The following is a 26,370-nucleotide window of genomic DNA, read 5'->3' on the forward strand; positions in this document are numbered from 1 at the left end:
ATACTGGTTGAATGAAATGAATGGATGAATGAGTTGTAGCCAAGAAAAGCTGCCTTCTTCTGCTGATTTTGAGGCATGTCATACACATGAAAATCTTTGTAATCTGTCATTTTGGGGCCCCACATTTTCCTCGTGTTTAGTGTATCCATGGTCTCGCTGATTTGTGTGGCTGCACGTTGAGGACAAGAAGCAAACGACTTCTCAGCCTACCTGTATAGATGTCCGATTCTAGACGAAACAACCTTCAGAGCCAGCGAGAAGCCAATTTTGCCCTAGCTTCTCGAAGAGGGAACCAGCTCACGTGTGGGACTGTGACCGAGTCCTTCCTACTGGTGGGGATGTTGTCCCCGGAGATGGTGAATTAAAGTCACATATGCAGAGAGGACCACAGTCTCTCTCCAGATGGGTCTCCCTGGGCTTTGGGACCATGGCCAGAACCACAGTCCTGGCCATTTGGTCTCACAGCATCTTTCCTGTGTAAGTGATCGGATGTCCCGCCCTCCAGCTTATGCTTGTGTGCGGTCTCCCTAGGTTTTCTAATCTTTTTGGCAAAAGCATTCAGAAATCAGGTTTTGAGAATGAGATAATAATTCTTAGTCATGTCTTCATACTGGAGTATATACTGGAGCTGAGCAAGTGACTGATGTTTATGGTGGCGCAGCCCCTCAAGAGGCGGTGGCCGAGGGAAGTCTCCGGTGAGCGGTGAGCGCACACCTCCCCGGGCGGGGCTGCATTGTCAGAGGAAGCTCGAGAAGGAAGCACAGCTATTTCAAGCTCCCAAGGACAAAAAGTACATGTGGGACTGAGTATGTGTGTGGTTTCAGGCATTCCTAGGGGTCTTGGAAGGAATCTCGTGCAAATAGAAGGAGACTACTGGGTGTGTACATCTTGAGGGCCAACTTTAGAGAAGCTTTTAGTTTCATACGTTTTCTTTGTGCTTACGTCAAGGGTTTAACGCTCCATAATCGTTGTCATTTTGAAGGGGGTCTCAATTTTCTGATGGTACACGGAGGCTGTTTGCTAACACCAAAAGTGCAGGGAGTCATTGATCTAGATGCCACGACTTAAAGGGCCCAACCTTCTTTCCCACTGTCTATCAGAACTAATGAAACTGAGTCCATTCCTGCAGGGAGAGGACACCAACCGGTCTTGGGATGTAATAACAAATGAGCCACCATGACTGAGCACGCCACGTCCCAGGCAGCGGGCTGTACATAAATTGATCCTATTTAACCTCCACGACAATGCTGTGAGGTGGTAGCATTCATTTTACAGATGGAAAAAACAGGTCATGCTGTTAGCAGTTGATGGGTCTGGGATATTATAACTCTAAATATCACATTTCTTTTTTTTTTTTTTTTAATTTTTTTTTTAAACGTTTATTTATTTTTGAGACAGAGAGAGACAGAGCATGAGCAGGGGAGGGGGCAGAGAGAGAGGGAGACGCAGAATCTGAAACAGGCTCCAGGCTCTGAGCTGTCAGCACAGAGCCCGACGCGGGGGCTCGAACCCACGGACCGCGAGATCGTGGACCTGAGCCGAAGTCGGACGCTTAACCGACCGAGCCACCCAGGCGCCCCTCTAAATATCACATTTCTAATCGCGCCATCTCATTCAATCCACAGGCACAGTGCGTGGCACTCCTTAAAAGTGGAGTTGCTGGGTCAAAGAATATGCACCTTTTCATCTTGAGTAGGAGTGGCTCTAGCCTCAGGAAGAGCCAGCCTTTGGGTTGGAGTCTGAAGATAGAAAAAAAAGCCAATGTCCTAGTTCAAAGACCATCAGGCGGGAGGAATTCTCTCTTACTTGTGTGAGAGTCAGCCTTTCTGTTCTAGTCAGGCCTTGAACTGATTGAATAAAACCCTCATTTTGATCTTTCATTAGTACTTGTTAGGGCTGACCACCAGATGTAAGGTTTCTGCTTTTTGGGCACATAGCAAGATTGTAATTCTTGGCTCCCACCCACCCCCTGGGGTTGGTTGGGGCCATGTGACCAGTTCAAGGTCAAGCTTTTAATTGCTGTTTTGAGATCCTCACAGAGCTCTTTTTTTTTTCCCTCTCCCACCCTTCCAGAAGTAGGGGCATCAGCCTCTACCTTCTAAGAGAATTCATCGCAGATATGGTACCCATGATACTTATACATATACATAGGGTACAGGCGAGAAGCAGACCTTTGCCATTAAACCACTGGACTCTGGTTTATTTGTATTGCAAAATAACATTGACTATCCTGACCCATGCATTCCATTTGGAGAGTGCAGCTGGGGACACTGCTTTCCAGAAAGGCTCCTCGCCCCTCCTGGAGAGCCAGCATGTGTGTGTGCACATAAACTCTGTCCTATCCCCACTTCATGTCATTTTCCCGGGAGTACTTATGGAGACAGTCTACCTCACTCTTTCTGTTTTTCAAATAGCCAATTCAAAGTCAGAATCTGCAAACGAAGTTTTGAACCACAAGTTTTAATGACCAAGTTCCGTGAAACATTTAAGATTGTTCTCGAAAATCCAACCACACCTATCCAGAATGACATTTGCTCACATGGCTGCTGCACTAGTTACAAACAGGAAAAAAAAAAAAAATTGAATCATGAGACATCTCTGAACAGTTATTAAATAGTAGCTAGTCCCTAATGGAGAATTCATTTTCATTTAATAACAAGTTATTGTGAGGTATAATGAAAAATAGAGTGGCATGCAAATAAGCTGGCCTCTGTTTTCTTTGACATCGTGCCAGTTTCTTGGGTGCGTGTTACAATACTATCCATCTTCATAAGCACTCCTTGGAAAGCATTATTGAACAGCGGGAAGGATCAAGTGGATGACCGGCTTCATTAGTCATGACTAGGTAATCCTGGCCAATTTCTCCTGGGAATTATTACAGCTTCTTAAAACGCTCTTTGGTCAGGGCAGTCCAAAGAAGAAGAGGAGGAGATCGGTTCTAAGATCTTGGATGGTCTCCAACTCTGGCCATAAGTGATCCAAAGAAGGTCACAGAACACTTGCTCTTCCCCAGAGCTTTCTGGAATGCTTCTGAGAAATGGGGACCTTCATAGCCGGTGTGGAGGAGACCTTAAAGCGCTTGCCCATTGTCGAAGACCTAGTGGAGAGGAATATTGGCGTGTTGTCCGTCTTGGTCGGCAAATCTCGGCTGTCTATTTGGTAAATGGATGGCTTGGCCCCAAATTTATTCTTGTGCCTCTGGCTAAAAACTAGGACTTCCAAGGGGGCGTCTTTGGGGAGACCGGTAAATGCACAGTAAACACCAGAATCCAACAAGTTCCTGTGAATCCTGGCAACCAGGTATCCTACACTTGCCCAAGAATTACCTATCTCCCTGGAGCTTGATCACTTTGCCCGGAGGCTTGAAAGGTAAGGTGGCTTCTGCCAGTCAAGATTTCCCATGTTTTTGTGACTTCCCCTAGTGACACTGCCTTTTCAGTTTCTTGGTGAGTCAGCTGGGTGGGGTTCCGAGGGGGTGCTAGCAGGAAAGTGGTTTCTTCTGCAGGTCCACAGAGTTCACCCATGGTGAAAACTCTGGGCTGATGCTGTTTCTCAAGCTCTCTGGCTGCTTCGTGGTGTCGCGCAAGGGCTTATGGGTTGGGAGGAGACAAGCTCCAACCCCTGCCCTGCCACTTACTAGCTGTGAGACCTTGGGCAACTTAATGATGCTTCTCAGGCTTAGTTTCCTCATCCTGTAAACTAGGGCTAATGATGTCTGTCTCATAGGGTTTGTAAGGATTAACTGACACAATTAGCTAAGCGCTTGCCAAAATGCATTGGTTAAGTATTTCTTCCATTGCATTCAATATATAAGCCATGTCCTCCTTAAAAAGAAAAAGAGAAATAATCAGGGAAGGGAAAAATCAGTATGAGTTGTTTCATATTATCCTGCCCACTGCCCCACAGCTAAATGATAAGCTCTTGTTTTCATTTACTTTAGACGAAAAGCAGGGGCACGTGGGTGGCCTCAGCTCGGTTAAGTGTCCGACTTCAGCTCAGGTCGTGATCTCACGGTCCGTGGGTTTGAGCCCCAGGTCGAGCTCCGTGCTGACAGCTCGGAGCCTGGAGACTGCTTCAGATTCTGTGTCTTCCTCGCTCTCTGCCCCTCCCTCCTCCACGGTCTGTCTCTCTCTCCTCTCTCAAAAATAAATAAACATTAAAAAAAATTTTTTTTTAATAAAATAAATTAAAAAAAAAATAAAAGCAATGATGGCCAAAAAGTAATGACTAATATGTGTAGGTCATCATAACCCTTGCAGTCAAATGCTCTACCACGGAGCTATATCCTCTCATCATACCCTTGTTGAATTTTTACATCATCTCTATTGTCATCTGCCTTCACCAGATGAGGAAACCAAGGCAGAGAAAAGTAAGTTGCCCAAAGTCACACAGGGAGTGTGTTTTGGAGCTGGGTTTGGAAATAGAGATATGTACCTGCAGACCCTGTGTCCTAACCTTCATTGGATTGGACTGAATCTAGTACAGACTCCTATTGGAACAGCACGCTTCCTAAGGTCACGTAAGTGTTTATAAATTGCTATCCTGGGATGCACCCCCAGCCACTCTCTGCGAAGCCACCAAGCCCGTCCATACTCAAGCTGTGGATCCTTCTCTGGAAGTCTCCCTGGACTCCAATTCTCTCTGCTCTCTCAACGGCGCCGGCCTGAGCCTTTCGACCCGCCCCTCTCTGAGAACAACTCGTTCATTAAGGGCTCCCGAGACCGATGAGAGACAGACAGGAGAGACACAGCAAGTCAAAGAAGAGAAAAAGCTGGGGAGAAAAAGAGAAAAGAACAAGACAAGCGAGAACTGAGATGTGTCACAACCTCAAGGTGGATTTATTTTCAAAGTGGCCTCTATCATAAAGGCGGACAATTTTTTGTCTGAACTTTTCTCCCTGCTGCTTCTGGCTTTCATGAACAGAGTTGATGTGTCATTTGCTTTAGCCCAGCCGGAAAAAATCTTGTTTTTCGTGATTCCTGACACTGCTGAATTCGTAGCAGTGATAATTGTGAAATTGAATTGTTTTTTATTTTTTTATTTTTTTAAGGATTTTATTTATGTATTTAGATGGGGGGGAGGGGCAGACACACATCCATGCTGAGCAAGGAGCCCAACAGGGGCTCGATCTCAGAACTGTGAGATCATGGCCTGAGCTGAAATCAAGAGTCGGACATTTAACATGCAAAGCTACCCAGGTACCTCTGAATTGAAAAATTTTTTTTTTTTTTTTAATTTTTTTTTCAACGTTTATTTATTTTTGGGACAGAGGAGAGACAGAGCATGAACGGGGAGGAGCAGAGAGAGAGGGAGACATAGAATCGGAAACAGGCTCCAGGCTCCGAGCCATCAGCCCAGAGCCCGAACGCCGGGCTCGAACTCCCGGACCGTGAGACGTGACTGGCTGAAGTCGGCCGCTTAACCGACTGCGCCACCCAGGCGCCCCCTGAATTGAAAAATTTAAATATCTTTTTGTGTTTCTTTAAAATCGAGGTGAAGGGTGGGGCGCCTGGGTGGCTCAGTCGGTTAAGCAACTGACTTCGGCTCAGGTCATGATCTCACAGTTTGGGGGTTCAAGCCCCGCCTCGGGCTCTGTACTGACAGCTCAGAGCCTGGAGCCTGCTTCAGATTCTGTGTCTCCCTCTCTCTCTGTTCCTCCCCTGCTCGTTCTCTGTCTCTCTCTGTCTGTCAAAAATAAATAAATGTTAAAAAAAATTTAAAAAAAATACAATCAAGTGTAGGGTATTTTTGTTGTTGTTTGTTTGACAGCATTTGAAGGCTGTTCCAATTATCTGTTTTCTGTAAAAAAAAAAAACAAAAACTGAAAACTTAACTCCACCTGGAATTTAGAGCCAGTTATGATCAGTTTGGTAAATACTTATAAAGTACTTACTATGTGCTTGGTACTGTACAAGGTCCTGGACACAGAACCAAATAGAATATCTCCTGTGCCTTGTAAAGCCTCTAGTCTAGTGGGGACTCCCGGGACTTGGGGGGGGGGAGCCTGTAGGAAGTTGCCTGCCTGGGTCCCACTCTGGGACAGCCTGACTCAGTCGGTGATTCTTTCTAATGCATCCCAATGCTTAAGACACACTGGTCAGGAGCAAGTGTTATTTGTACCAATCACAAAACCCAGCTTTAGAGAGTTAGGACTTTGAGGGATCCAGAGACTCCCACGCATGCGGTTCCTCAAAGTCCAGGCAGGCTCCACCCTAACTGGGGTGACATGAATGAACTGGGTTAGAGAGAGATTGGTCTCATATCATGGCTGATGAAGCGCCACGCATTCCTGTTAAAAATTCTGGAAGCCCAGAATTAACCTTGGGTCACTGGAAAACATCTTAACTTTAGAGTTTTGTTTTTAATTTTTTTTTTTCAACGTTTATTTATTTTTGGGACAGAGAGAGACAGAGCATGAACGGGGGAGGGGCAGAGAGAGAGGGAGACACAGAATCGGAAACAGGCTCCAGGCTCTGAGCCATCAGCCCAGAGCCCGACGCAGGGCTCGAACTCACGGACCGCGAGATCGTGACCTGGCTGAAGTCGGACGCCCAACCGACTGCGCCACCCAGGCGCCCCAGAGTTTTGTTTTTAAAAACAATTTTTTTTTAATGTTTATTTATTTTTGACAGAGAGAGAGGAGAGACAGAGCGTGAGCAGGGGAGGGGCAGAGAGCGAGGGAGACAGAATCTGAGCTGTCAGCACAGAGCCCGATGCCGGGCCTGAACTCACAGGCCTCGAGATGATGACCTGAGCCCAAGTTGGACGCTCAACCAGCTGAGCCACCCAGGCGCCCCTTAACTTTAGAGTTTTTAAAGTCAGAAAGATTTGATTGGAAAACAACTTTGTAATTATTATTAGTATTATTAGTATTATTATTTGCCCATCTTGCCTCCTGATTTGTGTAAGGATGAGGCCAAGTCTTGTCTTCTTTTGTTTAGTGTTTGTTTATCTTTGAGAGGGAGTGCGAGTGGGAGAGGGGCAGAGAGATCGAGAGAGAGAGAGAGAGAGAGAGAAAGAGAGAGAGAGGATCTGAAGTGGGTTCTGTGCTGTCATGAACCACAGGATCATGACCTGAGCCAAAGTCAGGTGCTTGACTGAGTGAGTTACCCAGGCGTCTCTGAGTTTTGTCTTCTTAAATCAACCTTTTACATCTCTGGAAATGCCAAATATAAGTTCATAAGTGATCTGATGGTACAGAATACATTCCTGTGCTTCTAAAGCAGCAAAGTGCCAGGGCGCCTGGGTGGCTCAGTCGGTTAAGCATCCGACTTCGGCTCAGGTCACGATCTCACGGTCTGTGAGTTCGAGCCCCGAGTCGGGCTCTGTGCTGACGGCTCAGAGCCTGGAGCCTGCTTCAGATTCTGTCTCTCTCTCTCTCTCTGCCCCTTCCCCATTCATGCTCTGTCTCTCTCTGTCTCAAAAATAAATAAACTTAAAAAAAAAAAAAAAAACTGAAGCAGCAAAGTGCCAATGGAGGGATAGTCCCTAAATTCCAGTTGTTTCCCCCTCTGTGGCTTCAAATTTCTATAAACTGTTTATCTGACAATATTCCTTTTCCAGCTTATTTTTCCCCCTCTAGAATGAAACAAAACAATGATTCAAATAACTAGCTTTCTATCTCTAAATAAGTTGGGTGAAGTCATCCCACTGAGTTTTACTTTACACAACTTACATTGGGCCAATCTGAAAGACAAGAGCAAGATTATGCAACAGTAGAGATTCATGGGAATTAGGATGATTGGAGCCGTTTTTATAGAGTAGTGAGTAATTTACAGAGAAGCTGGTTGATGGTACTTTCGCACTGTGTTTGAACTTAGTATTTCAATCGAGCACTGACTGTTAGCCCTTCACTTATCTCGGGGGCATAAATATTGTATTCCTACAGAGAATACAAGCTCCCCAGAAAAGAGGGGGAAGGGAGGTGGGGTTTGGGAGAAATGGATCGAGCCCTCCAGGTTCCAGCGCTGTGCTTTCAGCAGGATAAAGATGCAGTGCAGCGAAGCTGGCTAGAGAGCGGGGCCTAGATCTAAAGGTCCATGATAATGAAATATAGAATGATGTGAGCGTCACAAAGGGAAAGCAAGGCTCATTCAATAAATGGATTCAAATGAGAGAAAAAGCGCTTTGGATTTGTACTTGAAACCATATCCTGGGGCACCTGGGTGGCTCCGTAGGGTGAGCGTCTGACTTCTGCGCAGGTCATGATCTTCCGGTTTGTGAGTTTCAGCCCCACCCGGGCTCTCTGCTGTCAGGGTGGAGCTTACTTCGAATCCTCTGTCTGCCTCCCCCGCCCCTCCTCCTCGATGTCTCTCTCAAAAATACAAAATAAACATTTACTTTTAAAGTTTATTGATTTTTGAGAGAGAGAGAAAAAGCATGAGTGGGGGAGGGGTAGAGAGAGAGACTGCAAGCAGCCTCCTCTGTTGGTGCGGAGCCCCATGCGAGCTTGAACCCACAAACCCGTGAGGTCATGACAGAAGCTGAAGTCAGACGCTTAACCGACTGAGCCACCCAAGTGCCCCTGAAAAATAAGCATTAAAAAAACTGAACCAGGGGCATCTGGGTGGCTCAGTCGGTTAAGTGTCTGATTTGGGCCCAGGTCATGATCACACAGTTTGTGGGTTTGAGCCCCACATCGGACTCTGTGCTGACAGCTCAGAGCCTGGAGCCTGCTTCGGATTCTGTGTCTCCCTCCCTCTCTGCCCCTCCCCTGCTCATGCTCTGTCTCTGTCTCTCTCTTTCTCCAAAAAACAATGTACATTAAAAAAAAAAAACCCAAAAACCCTTGGGGCGCCTGGGTGGCTCAGTTGATTAAGCATCCGACTTCGGCTCAGGTCATGATCTCACATGAGTTCGAGCCCCACGTCCGGCTCTGGCCTGACAGCTCAGAGCCTGGAGCCTGCTTCTGATTCTGTGTCTCCCTCTCTCTCTGCCCCTCCCCCATCTTTGGTCTGTCTCTCTCTCAAAAATAAATAAATGTTAAAAAAAATTAAAAAAAAAAACCCAAACCCAACTAAATCCTGAAATGAATTTAACCTAGCCTTTGTTAATTGTTCCCTAACCTCCTCTCTTTCCACGTGCCAATGTTCAGAATCCCGCCCAGGCTCCGGGCTGAGCTAGTTGGTCTGCAGGGAGGCTGCTTTATTACTAGCCAAACGGCGCCAGGGCCGCAGCTCCGAGGCAGCACGGAGGCTGACCTGGGAGCAAACCCGGCTGACTTCTAGCGGCCATGTGCTATTTGGGTGAAGGACAAATTGCAATTTACTAGACCTCCACTTAGGGGAAACCAAAAGAGGGTAGTCAGGCTTATGATCTGAAAGGAGACTGGGAATTCAGGAACCCTGTAGTTTCGAAGAGAGTAGCTGGCACGCGGTGGAGGCTGAAGAAATGTCTGTGGATGAGATGCTTTTCTGGGCAGATCTGAGTGCTGACGGTTGAGGCGAACGTTGCGGGAGCCCAGAGCTCCTTAAAGTCTGAAGACTCTTTACCCTCAGGGTACCTGGGTGGCTCAGTCGGTTAAGCGCCAGACTCCTGGTTTCAAAGCTCAGGTCATGATCTCCCGGTTCGTGGGTTCAAGCCCCACATCCGGCTCTGCAGTGACAGTCGGAAGCCTGCTCGGGATTCTCTCTCTCTCTCTCTCTCTGCCACTTTCCTATTTGTGCTCTCTCTCCAAGATAAATAAATAAATAAATAAATAAATAAACAAACAAACAAACTTAAAAACCGTCTTTACACTCAACATCTTCCTGGGAGCATTTCATCTGTATTGCAGAGTAGAACCTGGATCAAGGGGAACAACACTGAGTGGCACCCGGGTGGCTCAGTCGGTTGAGCGTCCGACTTCAGCTCGGGTCATGATCTCACGGTTCAAGAGTTCAAGTCCCACATCGGGCTCGCCTCTGTCCCCATCTCTCTCTCTCTCTCTGTCTCTTTCTCTCCCTGCCCCACTTGTGCTCTTTCTCTCTCAAAAAAAAAAAATTTAAAAAATTTTAAAAAATAGAGGAACAAAATAAGATTAAACATGGCGTATTAAAGACACAGGCGAAAGACCATGGCTCAGATCAACTCTCCGGCTTCCAGATGGCTGGCTGGCTGCTGCCTCTGGCAGGAAACAGTTTCCTTTTCTCTGGGGGTGTCATGGCACAAAAGATCCTGAAAAGAAAGAGGAGTCAGAGTTGGGAATGGACCTTCGTCCCTCACACTGGTTGATCAGGCACTCGCCGGGTTCTGCTTTCTGTGTCTACCCAGAAAACTTGGTTTATAGCCAGTTCCCCTTTGCTCCCCTCCCCCTTGCCTGGAGCACAAACCCTGCGTTCTTGGATCCTTGTGTTGGAGAGAGGTGGATGGTGGACACATGTGCGCCAAATGCCTGAAGCTTTGGTTGATCCTGGCTTGGGAGTCATTATTTGCTGGTTGGAAGGGGGAGAGGGGGCTGAAAAGAGAGTTCAATTCTCATTCTTTACTGATGTGCAAATGTATTGCCATTGGCTCCTACTATGTAGCTCTAAGCCAGTGATGAATAAATGTTTTCATTGGCAGGGGAATACATTTTACATCCACATATATGCGTGGCGGCTTTTGGCAGACTGCAGAAACTTGTGGCTTATCTGCTTCCTATTCCTGCGTCTGTTGAATCCTACCGATGGCTCAAGGCCTAGCTCAGTGCCTGCCTCCTACACGAAGTTTTGACAACCCCAGTCCACACGGATTCATCCACGATCTCCACCCTTGTTGCAGTCTTCGCCCTCACCACAGTCAGGGCAGACTTCCCGTCAAGCAAGGGAAGCTTAGGCTTCAGGACTTGTTAGTTGTAAGGGCAACTTCCAATCATGGGTTCACATGGTCACGTGCTTTGGTTGAAATTGCAAAAGTGAGATATTTTAACTGCAACAGGCTAAGGATGGGGTCTCTTCCCACTTGGCTTCCCCCTTCATCAGTTTTTCCTTGAGTTGTGTGTCGGTGGAGAGACCCTGAGCATTTGGGGGACTCTAGCTAAGGAGACGTTGAGTTGGACATTGATTTGTTTGGGCTCAGTGGATCTATTCATATGGTTCACACTTACTTCTCTGTTGGCTATTCTAGGGTAAGAATGACTTCTAGGAGTATCCCTGAGGTCCTCAGAGCATACTCATCTGGGTCTTATTGCAATATAAATGTGTCTCGCTATGCTTGACACTGGAAGTGTGTGGGTAGTGAGAAGAAAAAAGAGTCAAAATGTGCAGAAACAGAAGCTAGCGTGAGGAATGTTCTTTTCATCACCAGATGCACAAAATTATAAGTGGAATATTTGGGTCTCGTTGATGTCTAGTCAAGACAGAAACTACCTTCAGGAAAATAATAATCCATATCCAATTAAAAAAAAATTTTTTTTAATGTTTATTTATTTCTGAGACAGAGAGAGACAGAGCATGAGTGGGGGTGGAACAGAGAGAGGGAGACACAGAATCCGAAGCAGGCTCTAGGCTCTGAGCTGTCAGCACAGAGCCTGACGCGGGGCTCGAACTCACAAACCGTGAGATCATGACCTGAGCCGAAGTCGGTTGCTCAACCGACCAAGCCACCCAGTCACCCCTCCATATGCAGTTATAATGCACCGTACTACCATGCTTTTAAAATGAGAATCAATGCAAAATAGAATTGACCAGAGTTCTTGTGTCAGTAGGGCACAAAACTGTAGCAATACTATGAACTGTGAAGCAGCATTTTTATGCATGCCAAATTGTGTTTTTATGCCTCCCAAGATATTGGATTAGTCTTAGCATCTGAGACAACTTGGCCTGACGAAGCCTGGCAATTATGGAAAGAAATGACACTCAAAAGCACACACACACACACACACACACACACACACACAAGCACTAAAATCACAGAAAAGCAACCTAGTGCTCCTGTGATAAAACTCCTACACATATTCATCCATGAGTTATTGTATGTAGTTTAAGGATGACTCGATTAAACAATTATGGGGCTCAATGCAATATAATGACATTTTAAGATGCATTTAAATTACTTTCTCTTCTCTCCATGAAAATGATACTTACAGAATTGTCGTCATATGAAGAGATGATTATACAAAGAGTCTGCAACCAAAAAAAAAAAAAAAAAACAACTACAGGAAAAAGTGTAATAGAGGGTTAGTATATAATTTTTCATGGTTTTGTTATGTTTGTGGTATTTGTCACCTTCTAAAAATTTGTAATTTGTTGTGATTTCTTTTTTTTAATTGAAATACCTGAATCTGGGGCACCTGGGTGGTTCAGTCAGTTAAGCATCTAACTTCAGCTCAGGTCATGATCTCACGGTTGGTGAGTTCGAGTCCTGCCTTGGGCTCCGTGCTGACAGCTCAGAGCCTGGAGCCTGCTTCGGATTCTGTCTCCCTCTCTCTCTGCACCTCCCCTGCTCATGCTCTCTCTCTCTCTCTCTTTCTCAAAAATAAACATTAAAAAAAAAAAAAGAAATACCTGAATCTGCCCTTGACCACAGTTGAACAATTCCTTATACTCTTATATTATACCTATAAAAATTATTGAATTTTAAAAGTAACCATAATAGTTTATGCATGAGAAAAAATAATTTTTGACAATACAGAACTTTGTATCAAAAGTAAATAATGTGGTCCCCAACACTCCTTGCTCCCCAGAGCTAACCACAATTAATTTGACATCCATTTTCAAATACCTTTCTCTTGAGCCAGTTCATGGTGTTTAAGTATGGGCTTTGGAGCAAGCTGCCTGGGTCTGACTTCTACCTCTGTCCCTGTGACTTTGGGAAAATTACAAATCTCTTAGTGCCTCACCTGTAAAGGGAAGGTTTGATCATACTGTACCTGTCTCTTTAGGTTGCTGGGGGAAGAGTTTAGGGCTTAGAACAGCATCTGACATGCTGTATTCCTTATATATCAATTTTGTCTGGAAAACGAATAGATGACAATATTTTTTCAGTTATTTCATGTGCTCTAGCTTATTGCTCTCCCGTCCCCCAAGACTGAAAGCTTCTTAAGTTTGGGTACTAAGAGAAAACATCTTGGGGCGCCTGGAGGGTTCAGTTGGTTAAGCAGCCAGCTCTTGATTTTGGCTCAGGTCATGATCTCAAGGTTTGGGGGACAGAGCCCCATGTTGGGCTCTGTGCTGATAGTGCCGGGCCTGCTTGGCATTTCTGTCTCCTTCTCTCTCTGCCCCTCCCCCACTCTCTCTCTCATTCTCTCTCAAAATAAATAAACATTAAAAAAAGAAAGAAAACATCTTTCACATCTAATTCTTCAGAAATGTGAGGACGTGAGCGCCCTCTAGCTGCGTTATCTGTGGTTCCAGCCACCACCAGGCGCAGTTCAGCTGATCTGGCTATTCTGGTTCAACAAATGTTATTAGATTGGTCAGAAACCCGGAGGGGGCCGTGGTGTGGACAGAATTCAGAATCAGCACATCAGGAGGCACCTCTGAGAAGCTGGAGATCAGTCCAAAATGGCGATTCCCTCTGAAATCTGATGAAATGGTATCCCTGGGAAAATAAGATAGTGTTGGGATTTATACAAAGCTTTGAAGGGCACAGAGCAAATGCTGTCTTGGCATTCCATTGAAACAGCAGCCGGGCGAGTTGCTAACAGGGTCTTCAACGAAGTCCTGCTGATAATGGGGAAAAGGGAGTGGGTCTCCCCAAGATAGCACAGCACCACAATTACCTGTAAGAGGAGCTGCAGAAAAAAGGAAAGATAATAAAAGATCAAAGGATGAAGAGATATTTCAAGGAAGATTGTTTGGGTGTGCACCTTATTATCTTAAAAGATTCTCCCTGGGAAACAAATACTGATAGATTAATCAATCCCAGGCTGTGGAACAGAGTATACAACAGTCACTCAGCCCTCCTCTTGAATTCACAATCTGATATTGAGTGGAAAAAAAAAAAAGGGCTGTTTCAGAACAGTATGAATCCAATTTTGTTAAAACAAAAAAAAAGTATAAGTGCATAAGACCGGAATAATAGTAAAATATAAACTATTTGGGAAAATGCAACTATGAGAAAAGCTTTTGTTCCCTTTGTGCTATTATGGAATCCTTCCCCCCCAGTTATAATAAATCTGCATTACTTCTGTGATTAGAAAAATACCTATTTAAACACAATTAATCAGATACTCACTTTTAATTGAACGTAATTCTTTGCATTCTTGTGCTATAATAAAAAAATTATTTGATTTAGTATTAAACTGTAATTACAGGAATTTAAAAACAACTTGCTTCACACAAGTATTTATACGCTCCCAAAATGCAATATAACACCACATATACTAGAATTGACTCCTGTAAATCAAAACTCTTGACTGGCCTGTTAACTCACAAATAACAAATCTTTCTAACATATGAAAACCAAAACCCACAAAAGATATGATAGGTAAAATTTAACAATATGAAAATTTAAACTCCCGGGGCACCTGGCTGGGTCAGTTGGTTAAGCATCAGACTCTTGATCTCAGCTCAGGACTTGACCTCACGGTTTGTGAGATTGAGCCCTGCATCAGGCTGTCCAGTACAGAGCCTGCTTGGGATTCTGTCTCTCCCTCTCCTTCTGCCCCTCCCCTGCTTGCTCTAAATAAAGAAATTAATTAATTAATTAATTAAATAAAAAAAAATTTTAACTCCTGATCAAGAAAGCCTGCCCTAAAGGAGGTTGCAAAATACTCAAATGGGGAAAAATATTTGCAACACATGTGACAAAGGAATTGGGGTCCTTTACTTATAAAAAGCTTCAACAAATTAATGAGAAACCTTTTCCTAAAAGGTACACAAGTATAGAACAGGCAATTCGCTACAGAAGAAATTCGTGTAGCTATTGACCATATGAAAATTACCAATCATGAAAGTAATTTAAAAATGAAAATTTAAAAAACACGACGTAAGTTTTAATCTAGCAGATTGGCAAAGTGTAAACAAGAGTGATATTATTGACTAAGATGCAGGGAAATCTATATCTCATACATTGCTGGTGAACATATAAATTGTCGTGATTTTTTTTTGTTGTTGTTGAGAGCAATTTGGTAACAACCTTTAAATTTGTAATGGACATTTGATTCATCGATTTCTTATAGAATTTCCTATAGAAATTCTTGAACACATACCCAAAGGTATAGGTAAAAAGATGTAATAGTTTGGCTTGTTAGAGCAAAAAATAAGTAAATAAAAGGAAACTAAAAGTCTACCAGCAGCGTGGAATTGCTTTATCTCTAGTGTCTGTCATGTTTTTTGGTACATAGCAGGTACACAAATATTTGCTGCATGGTTAAGATAATTTTTCAGATGTTAAACAGAAAGGGATACTAATTGGAGAAATATCTGAAAGAGGAAAAAAGATCAGGGGAAAAGTCAGATCTGTATGTACTTTATCTGTCTGTCTGTCCAGCTGACATGTCTATTAACGACAGAAGGATTGTCCAGTTTTCATAGTAGCTGTTACTGAAGGTGGGAGGAAATACTGAGCACTACCAATGTCTGTTTTATAGGCTTCTATTTTATTTGATTTTTTTTTTTTACAAATATATGCTACTTTTGTAGTTACAAAAAAAAATTATTTCATAAAAAAAAAAAACTCCTGTACCAGGCCCTGCAAAACTTTCCTACCAGTCCAGTCCCCTCCCCATCAGAATATTCATCTAATTACATCAACTGCCTTTATTTAAAAAAATAAAAATAACAATAAAATGTTTAATGTTTATTTTTGAGAGAGAGAGAGAGAGAGGGAGAGAGAGAGAGTGCAAGCGGGGGAGGGGAAGAGAGAGAGGGAGACACAGAATCCGAAGCAGGCTCCGGACTCAGTTGACTGAGCCCCAGGTGCCCCACATCAACTGTCTTTAAGCTCCTCACCTGGAGTATATTTTCCTTTTCCCAGTCTGTTTTTTTTTTAAATGTTTATTTTTGAGACAGAGAGAGACAGAGCATGAACGGGGGAGGGTCAGAGAGAGGGAGACACAGAATCTGAAACAGGCTCCGGGCTCCGAGCTGTCAGCACAGAGCCCGACTCAGGGCTCGAACTCACGGACCGTGAGATCGTGACCTGTAGCCGAAGTCGGCCGCTTAACCGACTGAGCCACCCAGGCGCCCCTTCCCAGTCTGTTTTAACACAGACTTTGGGATCGGGCCGCCTTGTATTTAAACATAACTTCATCAGTCACAGCAGCTGGGTGGCCATGAAATAAAGGGCTGCTCCCAGTCTCGACTCACAAGAGAAAGTGTCGTAAGGATCCCCACCTCACAACTGCCAAACAGCAAGAGTCTGTGACTTTCTTTCCTTTCTCCTCCCTCATGCAGCAGTTCCCCCGTGGGGCAAGGCAAAAATCCACGGCCAACACCTCGTGGTTTCGGGTGACAGCTTGGCCAGAGCAAGGGCAGAATCTGATAACTGCCACGGGGTCATCAAGTGGAGATGATTTCCAGCCGGGCTGGGGGCTCAATGAGAGTGCTCAGTGCAGGTGAGAGAGTGGGGAGGTGTTTCTGGCACTGGCGGGATCTGCGGTAAGGCCAAGGCCAGCAGGAACACAGTCTTGCCCCCACTTATACCACACCCACTTGCTGTGCTGGCCCGAGGGCCCCCCGTTGGCCTGTGCCCCTGGACTCTCATCCCAGGATATCTGGTCTCAACAGAGGCTGACCTACCTTCCCTCGCCGCCCCAGAGGCCGTGATTTTCTGCACCAACCTCAGGTACCGGAGGCTTTTCGTTGTTTTTCTAGCTGATCCTTAGTTAATTCATTCAGTTGTTGTTCGAAATAATTCCCTGGAGGTTCAGAAACCTGCACTCCTCTAAAATAACAAACAAACTCCCGGTCACTGCCTGACAGCCAGCTGATTCTCTTCCTAACCTTGGGTCTTGGACAAATCAAGCACCCACTCTGGGTCTGTTTCCCCCTCTCTGATGATAATGCCGGTAGCCATGATTATGTGGATCAGGCTCTCGAGAAACAGGGCCTGCGGTGAGGATTCTTGTATAAGTGATTTATTGGGGGAGGGTGTGCCCTCAGGAGAAAGGGTTGTGGAATTAGGACAAAGGGAGACAGAATATGCTCAGTTGGATCCCAGCTGAGTCTGCTCCTATGGGGAGTTCTGGAACAGAGACCGTAGCTTGAAGTCTATCCTACCTTCAGGTAGGGCGCAAGACTTCATACCCCGTGTCAATCAGGCATTGATGATGAATTGCAGAGGAACAGCTCAGACACGGTCCCCATGGGGTAACCATCTAGGTGAGGTTGCTCCCTTTGGCTGTGGACAAGTCTCCAAAGAAAAGGTGCAGGTAGGGCCATTCATAGCCAGCCCTCAAAGCGGTGGGGACAGGGGGTGGGGTGGGGTGGAGCAGGTGCAGGGCAGGACGTTGGTGACGTCACCGCAGTGATACTGATAAACTATGATGTTGATAGAGCACTTACTATATGCCGGGCACTGTTCTAAGTACCTTATATACCCTATGAAATAGATATTTCACTCCATTATCTGAATTTATGGATCAAAAATCCGAGTCACAGGGAAGTTAAGTAGCTTAAGGAGTAGAGCTGGGTTGGGAAAAATGATCTCTACAGTCTTTCTGTGATTCTACAGAAGAGTAACTTTAGTTACAATTTGAGACTGGTGTCCTTTATGCGGTCGGTTACCCATTCATTCCACATTTACTGAGAGCCACCCACGTACCAGAAATCACTAAAATCAGCTCAGCCCATGTCCAGCCCTCCAGGAACTCACGCTATTGGGAGACACGCCATGTGCACGTACATAAGAGGGGACTGTGCACTGAGCGCCCCGGGAGAGGGAGGTACAGAGGTTGAAGGGAGCCGTTGCTCTGCCCTGGGGCATGAGGAAAGGTGCAAGAAATAGATGAGGCTCCAGCATGGTCTGGAAGGATCAGCAGACACTGAAGTTTGAAGGGAGGAGGTGGGCCTTTCTGGCAGAGGGAATGCCACGGGCAAAGGCAAGAAGGGACGAAGTCATGGGAGGTGGCTGGGCAGAGGGTGACGAGTGTCTGGAGACAGGGTGGGAGGATCCGTCAGACCGCACTGTCCACTAGGCCAGCCTGTGGTCGCTCTTCAACTCAGGCTGGCTCAGTGGAGGGAGGTGGCAAAGCGGGGCTGTCTCGTTCGTCCCTGAACATCTCACGACCCGGACACGGATGAGCAGATACTCTCCCCGCCCTCAGTTCAGCCTGGTCCCAGCCATCTCTCTGAGCCAGATGTAGGCTGGGAAAGTTCCGCTGAGCGAGGTCCACAGGCAGGGAGGGGTTAAGTTCCGGAGACTATGGTCCCAGGGAAATCTTTGGGATTGGCTTGGTAAGAAAACTGAATTTTATAACCACAAAAGGCATTATGGTACAGATACACTGTCATGTGCCTCTCTCTGGCTATCTTGGATGCCTCTTTAAAAAGAAAACACCAACCAAGGAGCCCTTTGCATTGCCTTTATCTCTCTGCTCATCCTATCCAGATCCTAACTGTGATCTCCGCAGGTCTAGCGCGCTCCCACCTTTATCAAAGCATTTGCTTGCTGCTAGATTACCACCCCTGGGGGAGGGGGGCTGGTGGCCAAGCCAGTGAAATTCACAGTTTACTCCCAGTTAACTGGGTGATGCGGTCATGATTCAGCTCTTTAGGATGTAACCCGGACCAAGGGAGAACATTACCAAGAACTAGGACGCCGTCATTTCATCATTAAAGGGTTGATACAATTAGTTAAATTTTCGGAGGGGGTGTGTGACCCTACAATTTCTAAGAACCACTAAGAATGCAGGAACTTTCTCGAACTTTCCATCGTGTCTTCAGTGCCTTACGTATCTGGCAGACAGTAGGGGCTTACTAAATGTTTATTGCTCCTTTTGAAAACATGAGTTTTTGTTTTTCCCTGTGTCTCCTTCTAATGATTATACAAAACATTGGGACGCATCCCGGCATCTCGGGGTTTCACAAGATCACCTAAGATTTTCAGGTCTACCCTAGGCCTAAGATGTAATCGTTAATATTTACGGAGCATCTACTGTGTGCCAGGCTCTTGCGAAAGCTATAACAAGAACAATAGCAATTATGAAATTATACATAATACTTATGAAAAGTACTATTGTCAGTGCTTGGCATATGATAGGTCATTGAATCCTTATGAGAACTCTCTGAAGTAGGTATTACTATCCTCATTTTACCAATGAGGCTCATGGAGGTTGTGTGACTTTCCCAACGTAACTTAACCTGGGACTCGAACCCATGTTTCCACATCTATAGTGTGAAAGAAAATGGTTTAGGCTCGTCCTGGATCCAGCTCACTCCCTGGGGGCAGGATCACAAAGGTTCCTAGCTCATGGTTTGATGTCTGGCCTCCATGAAACCCTGAGCAGTCTTCAGGTGTGGGACAGATATGAAAAGCACTCCCCTTAGACATCCTGGTACCACTGGGGTCATTACTCTGGCTCCAGGAGGAGGAACTGCACCTTGAATCATTTCCCGGGATGTCCTGCCTAATGGCCTCGAGCCTCTTTGTGTTTCCTTTTGGGGGTGACCATTTAAAAAGGCTTCTCAGTGGATTCCTGGGGGCAGCTTAAATGATCTCTCTTCTCCTCCCCAACCCACTGTGCTATGTATAGACTCTAGGCAACCTGAAGACGGGGATTGTGGCAGGTTCAGATGCGCCTCCCTCTCCCTTCCCCCCCTCCTCCCCCCTGCCCGTAGACAGAGCTCACAATAGAGACCTGGCCATTGAGCCCTGCCTCGGAATTCCTGTCTGGTTGCCTTTCTTTTCACTTTATGCCATTAAATGTTTGTTTTATCCTTAAACTTTTCTTCGTTTGGCATTTTTGCAAAATCTTTTTAGACTCCTTTAAGTGAATTGCCCTTTGGTGCTTCATTGTGTTTGGGGGAAAGTTTGCAAAGTTTGTGAAGTTGGGAGACTTTAGAAAGTTCAGGTGAAAGCTGATATGGGTGTTGAGCACTTGGTGGTCTCCCCATAATCATTTATCGATTGAATGAATGAAGAGATACTGTAATGAATTAACTGAGTCCCCACAAGGGTTGAAATATGAGTTGAATATCGTGCTTGAATCAATGCTTTTTTTCTAACAGTGACAGCTAAAATTTATGTGTAAAAAGGGGTGAGGAAAAGGGCCAAATCAAAGCAAACTCTTAGGTTTGGGGCCTGAGCTGCTTAAGAGCGATGGTGCCTTTTACAGAGGCAGACTGCAGGGTGATGGATTTGGGGCACAGAAATCAAGAGTTGTGTTTTCAGAGTTTCCCAACCTTGGCCCAATTGATCTTTGGGGCCAGTTAATTCTTGGTTGTGGGGGCTGTTCTGTGCGTAGCAGGTCGTCTGGCAGCCTGTTTGGCCTTTGCCCACTAGCTGCCTGTAACACATCCCCTCCCCCCAGTTGTGACTCCAAAAATATCTTGAGACACGGCAAAACGTCCCCGGGGGGGCAAGACTCCCCTGGTTGAGAACCAGGAACAACTCACGAGGTCACCGTGGCTTGGAGGGGTGTCCGGTAGGCAGGGAGAGGCCCAAGAGAGGCATCAATGGTAGCAGATGAGATTTATAGTAGATACGGAGAAGAATTTTCTGTCAGATGATACGATCCTGGAATGTATTGCTTCTGGTCTCAGAAGTAATAGTGAGAAGGACCAAGAGCTGGTTGGACACCCCGTGGACTGGAAGAAAAACTGACTCTGGAGCCAGATGGGTCTAGTTCAAACCAGCCTCAGGCACTTCGTGGCACTTAGCAACCCTGGGTCCCTCTGTTTCCCTGCCGGCCTCCTGAAGCTGATAAGATAATTATGATATATATGATTGTATCTGATACCTGACACGGTGCCTGGCATAGAACAGGGCACTCAAATACAGTGGTAGTAATTGCTGTTCCTGTGATTATTACCAAGTTTTATGTCGGTGTCTTCGCCTGGGGCTTGGGAACTAACGGGAGGCCACCTAGGGCTTTTTTGAACCTACCATCCTAACTGAAGTCTGTGCGAACCTTCCTGGGGCAGTACTTGGAATGAGAAATGCAACTGTCCAGAAAGCAATTACCATTGAAACCGTCACAGAAGAGGTTGGAATGACACTGCGGATATTTTTGTATTTCAGCCCAAATATACGTGAACAGGTTACCCTATTGGCAGGGAACACTGAATACGTGTTTAACAGCCGAAAGGGCCTGCTTAGGTAGGCATTTAGAGGGGAAAACAACCTTTCTGCATAGAAATGCTTCATTTACTATTTATTTATTTATTTATTTATTTATTTATTTATTTATTTTTTAATTTTTTTTTTCAACGTTTACTTATTTTTGGGACAGAGAGAGACAGAGCATGAACGGGGGAGGGGCAGAGAGAGAGGGAGACACAGAATCGGAAACAGGCTCCAGGCTCTGAGCCATCAGCCCAGAACCCGATGCGGGGCTCGAACTCACGGACCGCGAGATCGTGACCTGGCTGAAGTCGGACGCTTAACCGACTGCGCCACCCAGGCACCCCTCATTTACTATTTAAAAAAATTTTTTAAAACAATGGACATGTGAAGTATGTCGCAAGCCCTTTGGTGGCTGTGTGCCAGACCAGCTACAGTCCTGCGTGCATGGTGTAGACAGCATTCAAAGCAGTCAGGTTAAGTGCCAAGTAGTAGTATCCCCTTTTTACCAAGGAAAAAATCGGGACACAAAGAGGTCAGGTACTTGGCAAAAGTCGCATGGCTAATACGTGGTTGAGTAGGGATTTGAACCTGGATATTCTATCTTCAAAGCCTGAAATTTTAACCACTACACTGTATAGCTCACTCAAAGGTTGAAGGGAGAACTTCTGGGGACATTAACAATAATCTAGAGAACCATTTTGTCATTATCCACTTGTCCACATTCCCTATTATAGTTTCTTCCACATATATCTGTTGGCATTCCATTTAATTTTGAGTCCTTTCATCTTTTTTTTCCTAGACATAGTTTACTTATATTTCAATACTGTATTTAAAACATCAGGGACAAGCGAGCCCTTCAAAAGAAAAAGCACAGAGAATGTCTGAAGACAATGCTTATACAATAGTCTTTATCTCATGCAGCTGAATATAATCCCCTCCCCACCCCCACCTCCACCAGCCAAGTGACTTTAGTAATTTAGTCAGTTAATCCTTAGTGAGTCAAAACCAATTAACACCACCAAGATCTGAGCTAATCAAGAGGACCTGTAAACCTGGCATCTGATAAATTTGTAAACAGCCTCTTTGACCCGTTTGATCTTCACCAACAACCTCACTAATCAACCTGATTGAGGAAGATACAACTGGGTCCTTTGCATATTCAAATCTTCCAGCCTCCTCTTCTAGGGTGTGAATGAGTGGGACAGCTGAGCGACCTAAGAGACTCAGCTGGGTTGGTCCTTTCCTGGGGCAAACATGGAGGACTGGGTCAACACCCTTGGCACTTGAATGGAGGCTTGACTGAGTGTCCATCCTGCCATTGCTGCTTTGGTCTGTTTGGAGCATAATGGGAGGCATGTTGCTTGCTTCCTGTAAGGCTCTTTAACAACTTCGTGGACTGGAGCCTCACGGTTTTTCAAAAGACGAAGCCACTCCCTAGGCAGGGTCCCAGGAGAAGAATCTGCCAGGCTTGTGATTGTGGGGCTCCTCTTTCTAAGGGTCGGTTCCGCTTGGTAGGAGGGGCGGGTTGAGTCCTTGCTCATCTCCAGTCATACCTTGGCCCTTCTTCATGAAAGTCACCAATACTCGCTTCTGTTCTACACATTGATCTTTTGCGCTTTTAGGAAATTACGGTTGAAGTCTTTGGTTATGGAACCAGGATAGGGTCTCCGAGGATCTTCTGCCTTCTCTGTCCTCCCCACCCCCACAGCTCTAAACAAACTCACATCGAATCCTCAAGAGCTCTAGCCCTGGCTGGGGTCCGGCCCCCTGGAACCAGGCCTCATCACAATCCTAAGGTGGCCAATGTCTCCCCAACGGGAGGTGCTAACAAGCTTTGAAGAGGAAACAAACAGGAGAAGCTCAAAAAAGTGCAGAAATGGTCAAAGTGGATTTTTTTTTTTTTCTGAAGCCTCCCACCGGAAGCTTATCTCTGGTGTTCACGAAGGGCTGTTAAACTTTTTAAATGTTGAAATCATAGGCCCGTTACTGTGGGCCCATTCTGCCACACTCACTTTCATTTTTCCATCCCACCTGCTCACCAGCCGCCTCCGCCCCTCCCCACAAGCTGAATGACACCACGTTCAAATCTGAGACGGAGCTCCCTCAGATATGCTTTTCTTCTAGATATGTTTACATTCAAGTCGCCCAGGTGCCCTGTTACTGAGTCAAGAAGACTCAGACATCTTAAGGAAGAGGGATAGAGGCGTTGCTAACAGGGCCTTTGGTCTAGTGTTCTGTGATGTTTCTAATTCTTCATTCCACCCCTGCCCCTGCCCCCATCTCACCTCTTATCCATGGTTCTCGACTCTTCCCTGATGCAAGGAGCTCAGCCACACCACAGGACCAAACTAGCAGGAGCCAAAAGGTTCAGGACTCGGAGCTTTGCTAGTATTAAGTTGGGATCCTAGAGACCCCAGAGCCTTTCTGCTTTGACCTTTTCTCTGCCCCAGTGCTTCTTACCTTGGTGCTTCCCCAATTAGCCGTGTGTTCTCCCAGTGTCCACACCGGACTCTGAGGGGCCGAGGGGCCAGCGGCTCGGGTGAGCCAAGGCTTTGGAGTCAACCAGACCCTGACTTCAGGTCTAATGTCAGTATGACCTTGACCAGTTCCCTTACCCTCTCTAGGCTTAATTTTCTCATGAGAAGAATAGTATTAGTATCTAATTTATAGGTTTTTTATTATATATATATATATATATATATATATATATGGACTACAGGAACAGATTTATGCACATGCTTTTTGTTTTTATAAAACGTTGAGTTGAAATTTATATAGTATAAAATTAACCATTTAAAGTGAATAATTCAGTAATATTTAGTACATTCACAATGTTGTACAATCACTACCTTTATCTCTATTTGAACACATTTTCCTCCAAAATAAAATACTGTACTCTTTGAGCGGTCACTTGTCCTAGCCCCTGGCAACCACCAATATGCTTTCTATCGCTATGGATTGACAGACATTTCCTATAAGTGGGACCATACAATATGTGACCTTATTGTCTGCCTTCTTGCACTCAGCATGCTGTGTTTGAGGTACATCCATGCTGCAGCATGGATCATGACTTCAAGGGTGAATGATATCCCTTTGTGTACCCGCCCCGCAATGTGTTTACCCCTTCATCTGTTCATGGACATTGGGGTTGTTTCTACATTTGGCTCTTGTAAATAGGGCTATTGTAAATTTTTGTGTGCGTGTGCCTTCTTTAGAATGCAGTTAAGTACTTAATAAATGTCAAGGGAGCAAACCAAAGTCCAAGGTTTTGTACTGATGACCAGAAGATTCCTTGCCTTCCCAGGACCCCACACAGAAGTTACTCATAGCTTTAGTTTTCATGAATGGCACAGCTTTTCAAATCTGTCTCATCCAATATTTGATCTGTCCTCACTGACACATTGCAAGAGGGTGTGAGTTTGTGAAAAGCATGCTGGGTCTTGCTCAGGATACTTGTTTGGCTGGAGGACCTAAACAGGCCAGTGCAAGGCTCATTTTTCTAAGGCACTGGAAAAATTAGTCTCACTAGGCCTCACTAATCCTTAGTCTCTCACCAAGCCCCAGTTTTCTTTTCTGTAAAATGGGGTGATAGTGGAGATGATCGGTTGTCCTGGTTTGCCTGGGAAACTAGTCCTCAATCCAGGATAGGACCTTGGACACAGACTTCCTCTTCCTCACTTCCTACTAAAAACAAGTGAACAGCGAAACAATAGTTTCCTTGGGAAAGAAAACTAACGTGCTCTTTAATTTATGTAGCATATAGTTTTTGAGCTCCTGATAATGTGCCAGGGACTGTTCTAAGCTCTGGGGATACAATAGTGAGCAAAGCAGACAAAACCCTTGTCCTAATGAAGTTTATATTTAAGTGGGAGGGGACAGACAATATGTGAAAATGAACTAAAAAGATGTTAGTCTATTAGAATGTAGTAGGTACCATGGAGAAAAATAAAGCTGGTGGGAGGGAAAGGGTCTTTTGGCAAGAAGGGAAATGTAGAGTTCTGCAGTTTTCTAGAGTGGTGTGGCCAGGATGAATTTCCTTGAAAAGGCGACATCTGGCCAAAGAGTTGAAGGAAGTGAAGGGAGAGGCAGGCGAATGTCTGGGGAAGAGCAGGCCATGTGGGGAGAATGGCGAGAACACGCGTCCTGAGGCAGGAGCAGGACTGGAGGTATTGGGACGTGGCAAGAGATCACCAGTGAGCAAGCAGGAGCCCTGTTGGGGAAATCAGAGAGGCAGTGGGGGCCAGGTGGTGTATGTAGGGTCACGCAGTAGGGACTATGTCTGTTGGATGGAGAGAGCTGGCAGGACTTGGATAAGGGGTGGCGAAGTCCTGCTGAGACTCTCCAGCTCATCGGGAGGAAAGCCAAGTCTTTACGATGGCTGCCAATAACTTCCGTTACATAGTGATCAGAACTTGTGGCCCAACCCCAGCCCAAACATGTCCCTTTTTTCCTCATGTCCCATCTTCTTTCTCCCAGTGGGTGATGCCACCACCCGCCCAGCTGCTCAAGGCAAACATTTCAGGCTTCTGCCTGGATCATGCTCATTCTTGCACGGCTTCGTCTATTTGATCAGTATGTTTCACCAACCCTACCTCCCAAACAGATCCGAAAACTACTTCTCTGTCCCACTGAGAAGTATAATAATACACAGTATACACAATAATACACTTGTGAGCTGGGTACGGCCTTCCTTCCAGTAAAAAACTACATTTCCCAGCCTCCCTTGCAGCTAAAAGTAGCCATGTGACTTAGGTCGGCCCAGTGGGATATGCACTGAAGTGAAACAGGCAATTTCAAGGTCCTGCCCTTAGAGAGAGGGATGTGCCCTTTTCCCAAGTCACCAGCTCTCTGACCTGGTGTGCTGTTCCACTGATGTTCTCTCAGTCCACCTGCCACAGAGTAGCCAGAAGGATTTCATTCTTTCATTCTTTTGTCCTCCCTCCCTTCCTAATGTTTTATTTATTTTTGAGAGAGGGAGGGAGAGAGAGAGAGAGCAAGAAAGAGCGAGCTCCACACTGACAGCAGTGAGCCTGATGCAGGGCTAGAAACTCATCAACTGTGAAATCGTGGCCTGAGCCCAAGTCAGACCCCAACAGACTGAGCCGCCCAGGCACCCCCGTGGGGTCATGTAAAACATGAATCTGACCATGCCACTCCCTCCTCTTACACTCCTCTAGAGGCTCCCAAACACACTCAGAAAAATTGGAACTCCTCATTGCGGTTGACAAGGCCACGTGTCTG

Source organism: Lynx canadensis, chromosome B1 (assembly GCF_007474595.2).
Source record: "Lynx canadensis isolate LIC74 chromosome B1, mLynCan4.pri.v2, whole genome shotgun sequence".
Classification (NCBI taxonomy): Eukaryota; Metazoa; Chordata; class Mammalia; order Carnivora; family Felidae; genus Lynx; species Lynx canadensis.